Raw genomic sequence first — 20100 nt, forward strand, 5'->3', positions numbered from 1 at the left:
AAGAGGATGGTCTATGAAATGTGGAAAAAGGACCCGTCCTCTTGGGAGGAGTACAGATGTGTTGTCAGGGTCTGCAGGGATGCAACAAGGAAGGCTAAAGCCCACCTAGAGATGTGGCTTGCGAAAGAGATAAAGGATAATAAGAAGGGTTTTTTCAAGTATGTAAACAGCAAGAGGAAGACTAGGGTTAATGTGGGTCCCTTGCTGAATGAGAAGGGTGTCCTGGTCATGGGAGACACTGAGAAGGCAGAGATACTGAATGCTTTCTTTGCTTCAGTCTTTGCTTCAAGGACACTCCCCCGGGACTCCTTGCCCCTGGCAATATGGCAAAAGGTCTGGGAAATGGAGGGCTCCCCCCTGGTGGATGTGGGAGTGGTTCAGGAGCATCTGAGTGGGCTCAACGCACACAAATCCATGGGTCCTGACGGGATGCATCCACGTGTGCTAAGGGAGCTGGCAGATGTGATCACCAAACCACTCTCCATCATCTTTGAAAGGTCCTGGAGAATGGGTGAGGTGCCTGAAGACTGGAGGATAGCCAATGTCACTCTGGTCTTCAAGAAGGGCAGGAAGGAGGATCCGGGAAACTACAGGCCATTCAGTCTCACCTCTGTCTCTGGAAAGGTATTGGAGCAGCTTGTTCTGGATGCCATCTCCAAGCAATTAGGAGAGAAGAAGGTTATGAGGAGTAGTCAGCATGGATTCACCAAGGGGAAGTCGTGCTCGACCAACCTCATTGCCTTCTATGATGGCATCACCAGCTGGGTAGATGGGGGGAGAGCGGTCGATGTCATCTACTTTGACTTTAGCAAGGCTTTCGATACTGTCTCCCATGATATCCTACTAGCAAAGCAGAGAAAGTGTGGGATAGATGAGTGGATGGCAAGGTGGGTTGAGAACTGGCTGACTGGCCAAGCTCAGAGGGTGGTGATCGGAGGAGCAGAGTCTGGCTGGAGGCCTGTGACTAGCGGTGTTCCCCAGGGGTCGGTGCTGGGTCTGGTCTTGTTCATCGACGACCTTGATGAGGTAATAGTGTCTGCCCTCAGCAAGTACGCCAATGACACAAAGCTGGGAGGAGTGGCTGACATGCCAGAAGGCTGTGCTGCCATTCAGTGAGACCTGGACTGGCTGGAGAGATGGGCAGGAAGAAACCAAATGAGATTTAATAAGAGCAAGTGTAGAGTCCTGCACCTGGGAAGGAACAACCTGTAGTATCAGTACAGGCTGGGGGACAACCTGCTGGAGAGGAGCTCTGACGAAAAGGACCTGGGGGTCCTGGTGGACGACAGGTTGACCATGAGCCAGCAGTGTGCCTTTGTGGCCAAGAGGGCTAATGGGATCCTGGCATGCATTAAAAGGAGTGTGGCCAGCAGGTCAAGGGAGGTGATCCTCCCCCTCTACTCTGCCCTGGTCAGGCCTCACCTGGAGTACTGTGTCCAATTCTGGGCTCCCTGGTACAAGAAAGACAGGGATCTCCTGGAAAGAGTCCAGCAGAGGGCCACAAAGATGATACGGGGCCTGGAGCATCTTCCCTCTGAAGAAAGGCTGAGAGACCTGGGTCTGTTCAGCCTGGAGAAGAGAAGACTGAGAGGGGATCACCTCAGTGTATATAAATATCTGAGGGGTGGGGGACAGAAGGATGTAGCCAACCTCTTCTCAGTGGTTTGTGGGGATAGGACAAGGGGCAATGGCTGCAAGTTAGAGCACAGGAAGTTCTGCACTGGCATGTGAAAGAACTTCTTCACAGTGAGGGTGATGGAGCATTGGAACAGGCTGTCTAGGGAGGTTGTGGAGTCTCCTTCTCTAGAGATATTCAAGGCCTGTCTGGACGCCTACGTGTGCAGCCTGATCTGAGGAACCTGCTCTGGCAGGGGGGTTGCACCTGATGTTCTTTCGAGGTCCCTTCCAATCCCTACAGTTCTATGATTCTGTGTGTGATTCTGCAATAACCATTACTGGATTGCAAAAATACAGATAAACATTTATTTCCTTATGTATTAAGAAAACTCAGATATGGACAGATTATTCCAAAATTTATGTTCAAGTATTCACATTTAGTCATATTACTTTGTACCTAACACACAAGCAGGTAAAATCACTTTCAGAGGTACAAACTACGAAAACTGCCGTGAATTTAGCCAGGAGAACAGTCCAGGGATCAGAGCTGTGGAAGTATTTAAGCCATTAAATCACAACTACTATTTTAGTGGAAATTGGATGCTTAAATACAGTTATGGGTATGGCTATAAAACTGTAAAAGCATGGTAAGTGTTGCATTTCATAAATGTCAAGATAAGTTACAAAAAGTTGGTCCTAATTAGTTATTCAGACTTACTCAGTAATTCTCCAGTTATATCAATACATATAGGGACTTTTAAATAGGTGTGCAGAAACTATCAAGTTAATCAAACATTACCTGAATTTGAAGTGTCAAAAAAACAGTATCTCAGTCTCAGCCTTGAAACATAATTTGGCTCATATCCTCAGACATGATTTTTAGCTTTGGGTAATTTCTTGGAGTTAGAAACCCAAGTCAACCTAAACCCCTTACCTTCACTGGTTACCTTCCACATTTACCAAATCTGAAAACCACATCTGTACCACTGTCCTCTGTAGACAGCCAACAGACCCTACATATTTTATATGTAGGCTTCAGAACCTGGAGTCATATTTTCCTGCCTGTTAGCAACTCCAGAAATGTTAGGAATGGGGTCTAAATGTTATAGCTCACTGAGGTTCTTCTGAAAGCATTAACTAATACCTCTAGACACTTTTCATTTACATTTTGGTGCCAATGAGAAACTGAAATGTTTAGCTCAAGGCTGCTGATTCTCCTAGACTTTAAGGGTACTTTAGCCTTAAGAATAGAAATAATCTGGTTCAGTGTAGATGTCAACACAATTAATCATCCTGGATTCCCTTGACAGTCAATAAAGATCTATTCAGTGTTGACAGTGGAGTACAGGTTGTGATTCTTATCATTCTAAAGTACACACTTGAAATAGGTCAGAGAAACTGTACCCTAATAAGGCCTCTTTCTATTCATAGACTAAGATGATGAACTCAACTAAAGATAGGTGAAGTTAAAACGAATCCATGCCTGTATAATGCAATGCAACTTTCATAGACATAATCTGTTGTATCTAGTGTCCTGTTTTCCAGAGAAGAGAATGGAAAAAAGGAAGTTCAAGTATAAAGATTTTTTAGCCTAGCTTCCTGCAGACTTACCTGTATAATATATCCCAAGAGTTTAATATACTTATTTTAAGGTTACAGTAAAAATTAGTGCACAGAGACTCTGAGGAATCAAGGTCTTTAAAGAAAAAATAAATAAATAAATAAAGTAGATAGTAGGCATGGGCTTGCAAAATCAAAATATTTGAATGCCTAATGAAAATTGAGCAAGCATATCCCTTGGGCTTCTTTGAAAGCCTAAATATTAGTAAAGGGAAAATTAGATCAAGAAAATGTTGGCATTTCTTACTATTTTGTTATTGGAAAGAGTATGTGGCAAAAATAGCTAGTTCTCTTATAGCAAATGTGTTAATGTAAAGTCATTCTTTCATTCATTCCGCCATATTTTGCGTTTGGAGAAAGATGAACATTCAGTAGTCACATTTTGTTCACTTCAGGGTTTTTTTCAGTTCACATGAATCCACACTTATGGAACTTTTGACTACTGGTTTTGAAAAATACAACTCACAGGAACTCTGTGAGCATAGCCTTTTTTCAAAAACACCATTTAAAAGCCTTAAAAAAATTGCTTATGTTCCACTCCAAATATGCAACGTTAAGCACTGTCCATTAAGAAGTTTCTAAAGAGATTTTGATAGCAAGACTTGTAATGAATACCTTGACTAACTAAAAAAAAAAATTAAAAAAAAAAAAAATGTACATATTTATCTATATATTAGTCTGCCTCTTTCAACACGATTAACAGGCACTGTGTTTAACAGGCACTGAGTTTTTTTAATGTGTAAAATAGAGAAGAGAGGGGACAAGCTGTGGTGAGGAAAATGCAAGCATTGTACAAATCAACAGACCTCCTGCCCCAGAGAGATTTATTTATTGGAAATTATGGTGAGAGGAAAAAGACTAAATAACTTTAAGTCCCCAGTTATTATGTCATATGTAGCCCCATAGTACAATATCGCCACAATCTGCTGTTTTGTAAACCGAGCTGTCAAACACTTGTTATTTTAAAGCTGCAGCTTTTCAGGGTCCTCTGACAGCCAGTGGTCCCAGCTCTCAGCCTGATTCATGGCTGGTTCTGAGACAGAGGAAGTTCCCGTCTGCTATAATCTAAACACTTTGCAAATGGAGCATTGGAACAGTGGTGAAAGAAGAAAACAGCCTAAACCCTGTAACCCAGACAAGAATCCTACAAAGCTTCTGGGGAGAAGAGAAGAAATAAGTACAACAGCACAAACTGCAAGATCAGCAAATGTATTCATGTGATTTTATTTCAGACTCTCAGAGTTTCAGGCAGGGGGAAAAAGTTGATTTTAAGCCACTTAGCTGAAAAGCAGTGAAAATTAGTCTCTGTCAAAAATATGGAAACAATGTCCCAGATGTGTACTTCTGCAACATCTGTATTTTCAATTTCAAGTGTAAATATAAAAAGGTGGGTTGTAGGAGGATTTCTCCTTCTCCTACTCTCTCTCCCACCCCTGAGAGTTGTATGTAGTCCTTAAATTCAGATCAGTTGATAATTATAAAGCATAAATGGATGTAAATAATTTCCATTACACTGAACTCTAGATGTACTGTTTTAGAGTCATCATGCAGATGGTAAAGGGAAGACATATTCCTGGGATGTGATAATGTGCATCTATATTACTGAGGGGATGAAATCAGATATGTCTGCTGCTTATTCTTTCTTAAAGTGAACAAAGGTCCAAATCCAGGGAGAAACATTAAAGAAATAATGTAAAATCATTACCAATTTTGACCAAATTTCAGTTCTTCCACAGTAGGAGTCCTGTCTCTCCCTCCAACCAACTTGCATGGAGAAACTTGCATGGAACAATACTCATCAAAACACTCTGCCCATCCATCCTTCCATTCACATCCTGATCTGCACAAGTATAGAAAATGCTTAATTTAATTACTTATATGTACCCTGACTTAGACTTATATGTAGCCTCAGGATAGCATTCTAGCTACAAGTTTCTCTCAACTGTCAGGAAAATATATGTTTCTGCATAAAAACTTGGTAATTCTGTCCAACCAGACCTCATGGCAATTAAATGTATTTTTGTAGTTTTTGTCTGGTGAATTAGAGCTCACTTCTTTAGCATTTGTTATATAGGTAGTAACAATACAGCAGGAACTGTTGCAAAAGGGATGAATCTGTGAGAAGAAACAGTATAATTTGTACACATTCTGTGCAGAAAGACAATGCTGAAGATTTTGGCAACTTACTTCAAATGCTTATAGAAGCCATAATACTTGCCTTTCAAAAAATGATTTATGGGCAGATGGAATTTACACGAATTGCTTGGAATCTGTGGAATAATCTATATGGTCATTCATGACCTTCAGAAAGCTGGATGCCTTAAAGCAGAGCTATGAAGAATACGGAAAGCAGACTTAAAAAAACATCTGCAAACTTGTGCCAGTATTTTTGCCTTTGTCATCAAGCAATGGAAAGGCCTTTCTAGTTAAACTGAAGTAATTAAATATCCTTGCTCTCTAAAAAGAAAAAAAAAAGGAAAAGTAAAAAGAAAAAGAAAAAGAAAAAGAAAAAGAAAAAGAAAAAGAAAAAGAAAAAGAAAAAGAAAAAGAAAAAGAAAAAGAAAAAGAAAAAGAAAAAGAAAAAGAAAAAAAAAAAGAAAAAGAAAAAAGAAAAAAGAAAAAAAGAAGAAGGCAAGGCAAGGCAAGGCAAGGCAAGGAAAGGAGTAATGCAACTGTCTGCTGTTGGTCTGAAGAATTGCACCAATTGAATGTAAATTTTAATTTCATGGTGCAAGTGTTAAATTATTGCCATATAAGCTGTCTGCAATGTTACATGAAATCCCACCACATTTTTATAATTCTCCTTTTGTTTTGGATAGAAATACCACATGTGTTATGATTTGGAAGTTTTTATGTGCAATTAGAGCCCTGAGAACCACAACAACATAACCACATTCAATTCACCTAATTGACAGAGAGGAAACTGTCATTCCTGAAATGGTTTGTGTCCTTTGGTGTGTCTGTGTCTGCACATGAGTATAAAATGAAACTTATTTTCTCCCGCATCCTGCATTAAATGTAGTAGAAACCACTGCTAATTATTTCAGTTGAAGACAGAGCTGGGTGTTCTGTATTAATCCCAAAACAATTGGTGGAATATGTGTGTAAATAAAAATCTTCCCTTTTAAACCCCAGAATTTCTTCCTGCATTTTCTTTGTAATATCCTACTCTATAAGCATGGATTTGTTATCGATTCCTTGTTTTTATAGTGCAGTAGATGGCATTTTTTAGATTTCCAAACTATACAAATCTGAACCATATCCGTTGATTTACAAGAAAATATTGATTTTTTCTTTTGGGAGTGCACAACTAATGATAAACTTCTCAACATTCATTGCTGTAAGTTGCATTAACAAACAGACAATATATTCACAGAAACAGATTTAACATCTTTTATTCCAAAATTACCCTTATGATCAACCTTTCTGAGTTCTTTAGACACTTCCTGTCATTTCAACTAATGCAGAAGACATGGAGCATTGTAAAGAGTGAGATGAAAACAGTGATCATTTTAGGTGGCTTACCTCAATATATTTAGGATCATTACAATGAATATTGTACAGATCAACTTTTCTTCCTGGTTTGGATGAGCCAGTTCTTGCAGCAAAGCTCCCTCAGCTTGATACTAACACTGCAAATTCTGACAATAGTTAATGTTATTTATTGGTATGGTCATGTAACAGTATGGAAAATATCCTTTCAGAATGAACAGGGTAAGTCCTTCTACCTGAATTCAGGAAGAACTTTCAGCTGGTAGTATTCTTACTGTTTTACCAGAAATCCTGTCCTTTGAACTTTGGCTATAAATTACAGGCAATTTTCAATAGAGGAATTTTTACTCAACAAAGTTGCCTTTCTCACTGAAGTAGCATCATTCTTAACACAAAATGCTAACTTTTTAAAATCAGACCTCAGCATTTTGGACTTATTTGTAAATCTAGTAAAATCTATTAAGACATTATATGATAATGATATTGAGATGTTTTCAGCACTTTTGTTTGTTTGTTTTGTTTGAGATATTTATAAACTCATAAAGGGAAACGGAAAAGGCTGGGAAAAGTAATTAGGTGAGTCTGAAATACTTATGAATCAGTCTATTTCTGTTTAGGCATTTTCTGCCAAAAGAGATATTCATTTCTCTTCTTAATGGTAGTCCAGAGTAAGCCTGCTTAGGTCCAGTAGATAATTCAACACTGAGGCTTCTACATGGCCAATGGCTCAATACCTCAGCACAGTCTCTAGTCAGGTTACTGGGTGTATTTGTACCCTTTGTGCCTGAACAAGCAAGCCCATTCTCTCTGGCCCCAAAAGAGGTGGAATCTAGAAAAGGCCATTAATTCTGCTCTTCTCTCTTTAGGATTTGTGTCCAGAAAGCAAGCTAAGAATTGCAAATCTAATCAAACTTGTGTATGCAAGACCTTTTTCCACCTGAACTTGCATCAGAACCCACCAGTTAGGCACACGGGACATTTAGAAGTCCATCTATCCTTGGGAAGCCAGCCTATTGAATCCTATTCAATCTGTTGCAATGAATCATCTTCAAGAGTCATGGACTCTGAAAATGGGACATAAGACAGAGTCACTTCAGATCTTCCAATCGTCCTTCTTTCCCTTAAAGATGATATTGATGTCACAAAACGAAGGAGGGAATAAAATCTCAAGAAAAGATAATCAGGAGCTTATTCTGAACTGGAAATACAAGAGCAAATAGACCCATAGCTTCACATTACTGCTTTCTGGACAGCATGAAATGGCAGTAATTCTAAATAATTCAAATAATGGTTGTTTTCAGTAATAAATCAAATACAGCTTAATTCAAAGAGCAGCTTAGTATTTTGCCATAGCATCTTTAAATTACTGAAGTATGTTCAAAAATTAGCATGTAGAAAGATGTTATTTTGATACTCATTGGCAGGGTCTTAATGATCCTGCAATGAGGCAAAATCAAGCCCAAGCACTTACCCATTGAATTCAATAAAAAATAATGCAAATAAATATTGATATATACTTAATTCTTTTCTCTCAGTACTTCCCATGTATAGGCAAACATATTCTACCAGTATTATTCATTGGCTTTGATCTTTATTTGCAGTAATTCCTAGCAGATTTATGAATCTTTTGTCAAAATTATGATATCGATACACATTGCAATGCCAACCCACACTAGCCAAAAATTTTTTTTCTTTGCCAAAGAGTTCGAGGGTTTTTCAAGGATAATTTAATTATGCACTTTGTATTAATGAAAGGAATAAGGAATTTGCTCACACCCTCCCACCCAGTTTGTTCTAAGACATTACCTGTACTTGTTAAACACAGTGTATCACCTAGAATTTGCAAAGGGAAGATAGCAACCTTAGGAATTCATTCTCCATTTCTGGTATATATTTAAAAATATGAAGTCTTAAATTTTTGATCAAATAGACTACCTTGCTAAGTTGAAATGTTATGGAACCTGCACTGACTGTGTACTCACATGTAGAGCCTGAAAACCTGTATATTCATAATGTATACTACAAACAAGCTTTAATGGTGAAAGCCCAACCGTGTAAACAAGCCTTGTTTACACTAGAAGACAATAGGACCCTTCTTTTGTTTCAGAGTTTACATGGTCAGAGGCTGAGACTATTTTTGAAATGTGATGATGTGAACAGACACTAATACTCTTGTGACGTTTTTACAATGAATCCTGTAAATAAAGCCCATGACAGAAATGCATAGTGTCTCCAAAGAAACAATTGTGATGTATTGTAGTTGAATAATAACTCAGAATGTTTTATCATCATCTGTTTACATAATAAGTCACAATAACATTTCAAAGTATGGTGCATGCATTTTTATGATTGTCTTAAGTGCACATAAGGGAATTGCCACAGCCTAGCATCATAAACTTTGTAAAACTGTCTTGGAGACTGCTTTTTTATCCCCATCCTCTTCTGCTCAAACAAAAATGTGAAGGAAACAGAATACACAAATAAAAGTGCTTTAAAATAGTCCCATGTGACTGGCTAAAACAAAAGACAGGAAATTCTTAATAGTGTGGTTATAAACTGAAAAATGCCCATAAATATGGCTTCCTAGTGTCCCAGGTTTATGTATTCATAATTATTTCACTATCAACATTTTCTTTGTTTATAAATATACAAATTACATTGCTCAGCATGCCAAGACCACATTTTCAATCTGAGATCTGGCATACAAACTGCTGTCACTGGCTTCTACTTCAGCATTAAAGATGGAACTGAGTGAATTTCCTAGATTTCAGCTCCTGGAAACTTTATGACTTATGCTTTTTTCTAACTTTTAGCAATATTCCATTGTGGAGACCGAGGTCCAGATACAACTTGCAGGAATTACAAGGGAAATCTCAATGAACTCCAGAGATTCCAGGAGAAAAAATGTCAGTGCAGTTCCAGTAGATGTGCTGATTACTTTCCAAGTGCTCCAACAAGAGACCTTGTTACTGACAGGAAGCTCCAGAAAGACAACAAAGTGCTCATAGACCCACACAGGACAACATCTGCCAAGATTTCGGGCATCTAGCCCACAGAATACAGTTCAAACACAAGATTTTTTATGGGGCACCCCTGACCAAGTGGGGCAAGAGTGTTCTGGGCAGCAAGTTGGCTGGGCTTATTAGCAGAGCTTTAAACTAGATTTGGGGGGAACAGATGTACTTCTTAGTGATGGAAAGGAACACGGAAACGTCACTTTAGGAAACAACAGGTTAATAAAATTGCCCCAAAGAAATTAGGAAGGGTTCCTCTAAAAAGATGATGTGGCCAATACCCCAGCTGAAGTGCCTCTACACCAATGCACACAGCATGGGAAACTAGCAGGAGGGGTCGGAAACCATGGTGCAATCAGAAAGTGGTTACCTAATTGCTAACACAGAAACGTGGTGGATGAATCACATAAATGGAACACTGGATCAGAGGGATACAAGCTCTTCAGAAGAGACAGGCAGGGAAGGAGAGGCAGGGGTGTTGACCTCTATGTTAAGACATGGATAGATTAAGAAGAGCTGCCTCTGAGAAACCAACACAAACAGCTGTTTGAGAGCTTGTGGGTAAAAATTAAGGACTGGACCAATAAAGGACAACTTGTGATTGAGGTCCACTACAGGCCACATGATCAAGGGGAGCCTGTTGATAAGGTCTTCTTGCTTCAACTACAAGAAGCATCAAGCTCGCACATTCTCATCCTGATGGGGGACTTCAACCACCCAGATGTCTGCTGCAAAAGCTATATACACAACAGACTGTAAGCAATCCAGGAGATTCCTGGAGGACATTGAGGATAACTTCCTGGTATAGGTATTAGACAAACCAACCAGAGGAGAAGTGTTACTGGACCTGGTGCTCACCAGTGCAGGTGAACTCATTAAAGCCGTTAAAATCAGCAGCAGTCTGGGCTGCAGGGACCACACTCTGTTTGAATTTGTGATCTCAAGGCATATGGGCCTGGCAAAGAGCAAAGTCAGGACCCTGAAATTCCAAACACCATTCCTGTTTTTAAACAGGGTAGAAAGGAGGACCTAGGGAACTACAGACCAGTGACCCTCACCACTGTGCCTGGGAAGATCACGGAACAGATCCTCCTGGAAAAAATGTCAAGGCACATAGATGACAAGGAGATGATCTGAGACAGCCAGCATGACTTCAGCAAGTGCAAATCATGCCTGGTAGCCTTTTATGATGGGGTGACTGCATCAGCTGACAAGGGAAGACCTACTGATGTCATCTACCTAAACTTCTACAAGACCTTTGACATGGTCCCACATGACATCCTGATCTCCAGATTGGAGAGAGAGAGATTTGAAGGGCAGACCATTTGGTGGGTAAGGAATTGGCTGATGGCTCTACCCAGAGAGTTATGGTCAACAGCTCTGTGTCCAGGTGGAGGCCTGTGACAAGTGGCATCCCTCAGGGGTCTGCCTTCAGACCGATGCTGTTTAATGTGTTTTATCAATGGCATAGACAATGGGATCGAGCGCACCCTCAGCAAGTTTGCAGACAATAGCAGGCTGAGTGTTGCAGTTAATACAGCAGAAGGAACGGATGTCAACCAAAGGGACCTGCATAAACTATATGGTCAACATGTCCAAGTGCAAGGTGCTGCATCCAGGTCAGGGCAGTTCCTGACAAGAGTACAGAATGGGAGAATAACTCATTGAGAGCAGCCCTGCAGAGAAGGATTTGGGGGTTCTGGTGTACAAAAAGCTTGGCATGAGCCAGCAGTGCACACTTGAAGCCCAGCAGGCCATCTGCATCCTGGGCTGCATCAACAGAGGAGTGGCCAGGAGGGAAGGGAGGGGATTGTCCCCCCCTGCTCTGACCTTGTGAGGCCCCACTTAGAATACTGCTTCCAGGTATGGGGCCCCCAGCATAAGAATGATGTGGATCTGTTAGAGTGGGTCCAAAGGAGGGCCACAAAGATGATCGGAGAGCTAGAGCACTTCTGCGAAGTAAGGATGAGGGAGCTGGGGCTGTTCAGCCTAAAGAAGAGAAGGCTTCCCAGGAGACCTCAATGCAGCTTTTCAGTCCTTAAAAAGGGCTTATAAAAAAAGGTGGAGAGTGACTTTTTTACTTGGGCAGATAATGATAGGACAAGGGTAAATAAACTAAAAGAAGGGGGATTTAGATTAGATGTTAGGAGGAAATTATTTACTCAGAGTGTGGTGAGGCACTGGAACATGTTGCCCAGAGAGGTTGTGGATGCCCCATCCCTGGAGGCATTCAAGACCAGTTTGCAAGAGGCCTTGAGCAACCTTATCTAGTGGGTGGCATCCCTTCCAAGGCAGGGGGGTTAGAACTAGATGATCCTTTCCAACCCAAGCCATTCTATGATTCTACAATTGTACAGCTGTTACCTACAGGGAAGATAGGTCAATTATGTGAGAAGACTAACACAGAAAATACAAATGTTACAGAGGATTTTAAAGTCTAACTCAAAATACTGAAATTCAAACAATGCCGGCCTATGGCGTTTAGGCACTCTGTCCCAGAAAAAGACTGTGGAAATTTCCATCCATTTAACGTCCACAGGTCACTAGAGGAATTCAACTGTTCATTCAAAGGCTCTTTTTTTTTTTTTTTCATACATGACCACTGACAAAGATGAGATGGTAATGTTGCTGCATAGCATCATAGTTCTACTGTGTAATGGAAAATAGGCAAACAAGTTGTGTGGGGCAAAGACAAAGACCATAACCCAGCTTGCTCCATACACATTCCTCTTTTCTTACCTATCTCCATGAATCTTGATCACTTTTGCAGTTGTAGTGCACAACACCTGCACAGTTATGTAGACCAGCCTGGGACCCACCTGGATAAGGTGTGTCTTCTCAGAAATTAGTTTTAAATGCTTAAGATCAAAAGAGAAGTAAAAAGTCTTCTACTTCTGAAACGTTCCAGTTTTATTGGCACATGCTATGTGTGTCTGAGTGCTCTTTTAAGGTCTCAGGTTTAAGCTAACACTCCCACTTATCTTCTTGATCCCCAGAGTACTTAAGTCAGATGGAGGTACATGCCTGCTTAGCCCTGGGCCTTTCTGAGAATGGCCAGAACAGAGTACCACATGCCCTGGAAAAGCTTCAGAGCAAAAGTGGAAGTCAATTATGTTTAAAGGATACCAAGGTCAGACAGCCACTGAATACAAGATTTTCAAGTCACAATTTCAACATAGGTAAACCTCCCTGTGTTCTGTTTTAGGTAAGTAGTTGTTTTGACCCTGACGTGTTGCTGACTTGTGAGATGTGAAAGTATGAAGATATGTCTCCCACATGTAATGTTGTTTCTTCACTGCTAATGAAGAAGTAAGCAATTACACTTAAATTCTACACCAAATGAACACAGCTAGAGCACAAAGTTTGTTCCACCTCTGAAAAGGTGCATTTTTTTTACATGGAATGCTTCTGAATCCTTTTTTTTTTTTTTTTTTTTTTTTTCCAGAAAGACTTTCTGACTTGTATCCTCCACTTTAAAGTTATTTCTCATACAGTTGCATTCTTAAGGCAAAAAGATCAAAAGGATAGATGGGTTCAGAGCACAAGCTGCAAACTGGTTAGATTTCAAGGTGATTTACAATATTTGCATCCTGTTCTGACGAACTATACAAATAACTAAAGAAGATGATTCTTCAGTTGACTCTTTTTAAACAAATTTATACCACAGAACTAGACATATCTCACAGTAAAGGAGAGGGTTTGGGCTCTGAACAGTTATGCAGCCACCACTGTGTCTCACAAACAGAAGCACATACGAATAGAAGCCTTCTGTTTATTTTCTTTGGTAAATCCAGACTTGTACCTACAACTACTCTTTATTCCCAGTTCAGTTCTATCCACTTGGCCTCTGTGTGAATTATTTTGCCCAGCCATATAATTTCCTGATAGTTCACCAGCAGAGTTATTGGACAACAAAACTACTACTCATGGCCATGTGAATGGAGCCTACGTACAGTGTTGTAACATACACATTTCCAATATGATTGCAGCATTCTTGATACAGAACTTCTTTTTGCTTATTTATTAAAAGCTGCATAATCTGTCAAGGCATGTAGCAGTCTGCGTAAACTGTTTTTTCTCGGGCCAGCATTTAATAGGATGTTTGCAGAGCATCCAGTTTATACATGAAAAGGAACCAGTTTGTCCACCAGTTGATCACTCCATCTGCCAGAATCTCTTATAATGTTTTATTTTATTCTCTTGTGGGAAAATAAAATCTTTAATGAAAACTTGAATTCCTTATCAATTTAATGCCAAATGCATCATAGTGTTCTGTTGAGTTCTACAGGATGGTTCAAAAGATTACACAACACTGAAGTGAGACAATATCAGACTTGAATGACAGAATATTTCCTCATTTAAATTTACCCAGATATTCATTTCCTCTCTGTTCTTGGTGTTTATGTGCATCAAATATTTGAAGACAGTTATGCTCCTTATGAGTCACTTAGTTAACCTACAATGTACATATTTTACTCCTTTAATCTTTCTTCATAAATCAATTTTTCTATCCCCCTTAATCATGCATGTTAGTCCTCTCTGAACTCCCTCCAATACCAAAACCTTTCATTTCTGCTTTCATTTTGGCTGTTGGATCCTTTGCTTTAAAAGTTGATCATTTTAAATTTAGTTAAGTTCACAATTGCAATGCTAAAAATAATACAATGAAACTTTATAGAAATAAAAAACTCATAATAGTAAAACTATTTCCCACTTTTCCATAAGTTTCAGCATATGGCAAACATAACCCACTAAAAATGAAGTATATTATGAGCTCTGCCTCCTTTTCTTTTGCAATTTATGTTGGGTTTTCATAGTGCAACACAGTATCCTCACTAAATTAAAATTCAGGATGAGATTTATTTCAACTATCATTCAGATTCTATTGATCATTCAGTGCATCTCTCAATGCTTAAAGCCCAATTGGTTTATCTTAGATTGCTACCTCAGAAAAGAGTGAATCACAACATTGCTTTTGCTGGGTATGAAGCGAGTCTAAGACATTCAGAACCTGAGCTCACAAGAACCTGTGTTATCAGAGGTTTGCACACACAGACTTTTGTGTCTAGTCAATTGAATCTCAGTCTCACGTCCTCTTTTACATCGTATGACTTGAAACATGGGAGGACCAAAGAAGGCCCACTGCTCTGTAATAATTCTTCCTCCAAACTAGGTTAGTTAAAGTAGTGTATTTATCTAAGACCTCCAGGGTTTTCAGTGTAAGTGCAACTTTGTGTCTAACTGCAGTCTAGACAATGCATAGATGGGAAAGTTCTCAGTAATTAGATATTAAGACCCCCAAGGCATTACATCATTCTCTCAAGGAACAGAGTACTCAAGAAGTTAGCATGAGAGTAAAAATTTACACAGAGACGCATACACACTATATAATTAGAAGATTAAGGTAAAATTAAGACACTGCCTTTGGGAAAGTCTGTCTCTTAATTGGCAGAAAGATGATTAAACCTGCCACGTCAGATACTTTTGCAAAATTGCAGATCATAAGAAAACAAACTCCTACTTATAAGTCTCATCCTCTTAATTCCTAAAGAAGAGCGATAAACTGGTGCATTTCTTATCAAAAGCATAATGACTTTAAAAAAATAAATAAATAAAAAATAAAAGCTGCTTTTAATCAGACCCTCCAATAATCTTCAGGTAGGTTTTCCTTCTTGTGATAAAATATTGTTCCTCAGGAAAATATTTACTTCCTAGGAGCTTCTGTCAAATATTTTTTCCTAACCAACAAGCATAAAAATTTTAACTGGAAGTAATCTAAAAACCACTTACAGCATTCATGGGTTAATGTCCATTAACTGCAGTTAGCAGAGCCACCTCATTCAAACCTCAGTGGTTCAGAAGATCTGCTTCTCTGCAGGACTGTGCTCCTGGAAGCATGGGGAGACAAAAGAAGTTGCTGAATGACTACAGGACTCAAGAAGCAATTCTGTCATTTCTATGGAGCTCGGAGTCAATACAATGCTTTCTCACAAGAGGTTTTGAAATAACACTGTGAGCTTCTGAGGAAACTGCAGCAATGTGATGGGAGATGTGTGAAACTTTTCTGTAAACAGCAGGGAGTCAACCTAGCAAAGGGTGGTGGGACTTATTTTGCTGGTAATATATTTTCCTACATGAAAAATATTTTTTTCTTCCTTAACAGTTTATCACTTCTGGAAGTGATAAAACAATTAGTAGTGCAACATTTGTCAGGGTTTGTTCAGATTTTTGGGCACCTGGCAATATGTTTTCTGTATTATTATTTCTATATTATTTCAGTGGACTGAAAAATTAATCCACTATTCTAATTGTAGTAACAATCAACTTTCTTCTTGCATAAGATGCTGCCTTTTTCTGCTTTCTTTTTCTATTTAATCTATGAAACTGTTTATGTGATAACCGACACGTCAGAACATTCAATTAAAATAAAACACCAGTAATGGAATATATTGTTTTTACTGTTTTAAAGTCTTTCATAGATAGAGATGGTTGAAAATAATAGTATTTTGAAATATTGGCTTGTGTTTATTTTCCTCTTCTATTTTAAGAATATATACCAAGAAAAAAAAAAAGTTGGAGAGACAAAACAGTAAAAATAATAACCCTCAAATATTCATAAGACCCTGAAAGATCTGAAGTTTGACAAAAGCATTGCATGTGTTTTGTTTTTTTTTAATAAAAAGGTTTAGTAGGTTTTTAAAAAATAATAATTATGAACCTACTATAGAAATTCCTTTCATTTATCGTATTCCATCATAAAATCAAGATCTACTTTAACAATATTTATTTCCTCTAATCTGTCTGTGTTAGATTTGCAGTATTTTTGTCCCCCACATTTTCAGAACTGAACAGTTTTTTATCATATCAGTTGTTTCCATGGGAGTCCCCACTTTCAAATATTTTAAGGACACTTGATTTCCCTTCTGCATTCTTTCATGCATTCCTCATTGTTATGTCACAGCTAGAATCATTCTCTTTGCCAGTTTTGATGACATCAAATCTGTGTGTCCAAATTTGAAGTGTCCCTACTGACAGCTGTGGTGGTTTCACACTGATGAGCAGCTGAACTCCACCACACGGCTCTCTCACTCCCACTTCTCAAAGGAACAGGGGAGAAAATATGATGAAAAAGGGCTCAAGGTTTGAGATGACGACTGGGAGATTGCTCACCAGTGATCATCATAGTCCAAACAAACTCAGTGAAGGGAGATTCATGTAATTTGTTGCCTACTACTAATACAATGGAGCAGTGAGAAACTAGAAGCAAACTAAAAATACCTCTTCCCCTCCTCCCACCCACCCACCCTCTTCTACTACTCCCCCCAAACAGCACAGGAGAACGGGGAACAGGGACTGTGGTCAGTCTGTGACTCTTCATCTCTGCCGCTCCTTCTTGGTACCTCTCTGCCCTGCTCCCCGTGGGATCTCTCCCACGGGATGCCATCCTTCCCGAACTGAGCCTGCAGGGGCTGCCCACAGGCAGCAGCTCTTCAAGAACTGCTCCCACATGGCTTCGTACCATGGGGTCCATCCGCTAGGAGCAAACTGCTCCAGCACAGGTCCCCCATGGGTGGGCGGCAGCTCCCCCCAGACCTCCTGCTCCTGCGTGGGCTCCTCTCCATGGGCTGCAGCTCCGGCCCGGGGCCTGCTCCTGCGAGGGCTCTCCATGGGCCGCAGCCTCCTCCAGGCCTCATCCACCTGCTCCACCAGGGGCCTCTTCCACAGGGGAACTTGTGCTGCGTGCCTGGAGCACCTCCTGCCCACCTGCACTGACCTTGGGTGTCTGCAGGGCTGGTTCTGCACAGCAGTTTTTTTCTGTTCCTTCAACCTGGTCTTGCAGAGGCCCAAACAGTGGTGCTTGTAGTTCAGCAGTGGCCAAAGTGGTCCCTTTTGGAGCCGTCTGGTGCTGGCTCTGATCTGACATGGGGCAGCTGCTGGGCTTAACTCACAGAATCCACCCCTCCATCCCCCTTTCCCCCCCCGTCCCCGTCCCCGTCCCCAACGCTTGCCATGTAAACCCAGAACACCAGCATGCAAAATACAAAATACGTTGGAAGTGTTGCATGCATCATGCATGGAATCTGGATATGTACAAAGGACAAGGAGCCCGTAGTCCTTTTCATTGAACTTTATGAACTACTTGATTTCATCTGCACTAGGAAGATATCTACAACTGTTTGAATCAAAGACAATTTCAGATTCTAGGTATGGTTGGGAAAAGCCAAATAGCATCAGATATAGTCATTGATTTTTAGAATAAATAAACACAATGTATAAAACTTCTTTGCACATGAATTGAAGAACACAAGTATGGTGTTCAAGTAGAGAATTAATAAAGAGAATAAACTGACCCTCAGACTACTGAATTTGTGTTTTTTGTTGTTGTTTTTGGTTTTCTACAATGACATAGATATACAAAACAAAGCATTTAACAAGTTTTTATCATCATACAATCTATACATAGGATTGAAAAGAGCAAAAATAAAAGCAGAGTTTGGTTTTGATCTGGGTACAGCTAAGGGTTTGCAACTGGAGCTAAGCTGTAGCATAGCAATGTGTACTATAGTAAAGAGACAAAATAAAGTGATGTAAAACATGTTGAACATGTGTCAAGTACATTCAGGCCTTCGTTGCATCTAATTCTAAGTGTTCAAGAATAGTAAATGGTTAACAGTGATGCAAAAGGAAATACATGAAAAACGATCAAAAAGGACTCCTAGAGGATTAAAGAAAAAAAAAAAAAAAAAAAAAGATAAAACAGAAAGTTAAAAAACAGATAAGGAGAGCAAAATAGAGAAAGATTGTACAAAAGAGTGTGAAATTAGAGCAAAACCTTTCAAGCAGGCAATAAAGGATTAGGTCATTGAAGAACAGAGTAAGGACTAAAGAGGACCATTTTTAAGGTATGAGGCAAAAATGCTGGAAAAATTTAAACAAATTCATCACATAGCTGTTCAGAAAGAAAAAATATACTCTGTTGGCAGAGCTGTACACCTTTCCTGTGTATATATGTATAACTTTCCAGAGGCAGAAGGAAAAAAAACACCAAAGTAAACAGATACTGTTTCTGAAATATTACAGATGACAACCTTAGCATGTATCAGATGAAATAGTTCCTCAGTGTTAAAGCATATGCATTTCAGAATTTACAGAAAGGGACAAAAACAGCATCATTCTTCACAAGAGTAACTTACATCACTTCACCATTCAAATAATTTTTACAGAATGTGCTTTGAAGTCAGCTGGGCTGACTTCATGTCACGTGAGTGACAACACTGGGACTACAGAGAATAAGAAGTTTTAGTGAATTCAAAGAAAAACTAATAGAACATTTGCAGGAGGGAGCTGTGTAAGGAAGGGCCCCATGAAACCATGCCTCTGAATGCATGTCTCTGAAGAGTGAGGTACTGGGTTCAGCTCAGAGAAATAGCATGTGCTTCTGGCATACTTTAGTGAAATCTTCTACTCAGGAAAATAATTTTATTCAAGACCAAACATAGAAATTCATAGTCGTAAGAGTGATATATTACTAAAACAAAAGAGTGGAGTTAAATTCAGCAAATTATGGTGCAATAGCTATTGCAGTGAGAGTGAGAAATTCATCTAATGAGAAACAGAATTTTCAGCTCTGAACAAAAAGTAATGAACTCTTGTAGCTTGAGTTCAAGTTTAAATTCTTACAAGTAACCACCATTTGTATGCTAAAACCTTCTGTCATATTTTTAACTACATATAGAGTTCAGTAACTTCAGTCTAAAAATTTCAAAACACAGATGTATTTTCAGCCAAAACAAAGCCAGAGCCAGCATCAATTTTAATTCTTTTCACTAAGTATTGTTTTGGCCATGACAGTATGTGTAAAATGGATGTGGTTGAAGCCACAGTGGCCTATAGGGTTTATAGGATGAATATGTTGCTGAAGAAGAAGTTGCATGCCTAAAACTTTTTTTTTCTTTTTTTTTTTTCTTAGCTGTAGACCTTGCTGTGGTAAAACTATTTCTCTCTCACTTCATATATTCCCTCAAAAGCTTTGCCCTCTGGCTGAAGACATTCCAGGAGAGACATGTTTGCTTTCCGCTTGTTGCCTAAGTGTCTGGTCCTTGTTTTCTCTGGGGAGAGGACAGTCATGTTGGCTGAATGCTTCTATTTGCATCTATGGAGAGACAGCTATGGAAAGTACCTGTGTTCTGGGAGGTGAGAAACTGGCTCAGGCTGCTTGATTTCACCTCTGTTCAAAGAAACAAATCTTTGAACTTTCTGATAAATACTTTTGCTTCAAAGAAGCAGATTAAGTCCACCATTAATCTTTCTACCAGAGAAATAACCCAAATTTCCTAACCTTCAACCAGACAATTGT

This window comes from Anas acuta, chromosome 2, assembly GCF_963932015.1.
Source record: "Anas acuta chromosome 2, bAnaAcu1.1, whole genome shotgun sequence".
NCBI classification, from domain to species: Eukaryota; Metazoa; Chordata; class Aves; order Anseriformes; family Anatidae; genus Anas; species Anas acuta.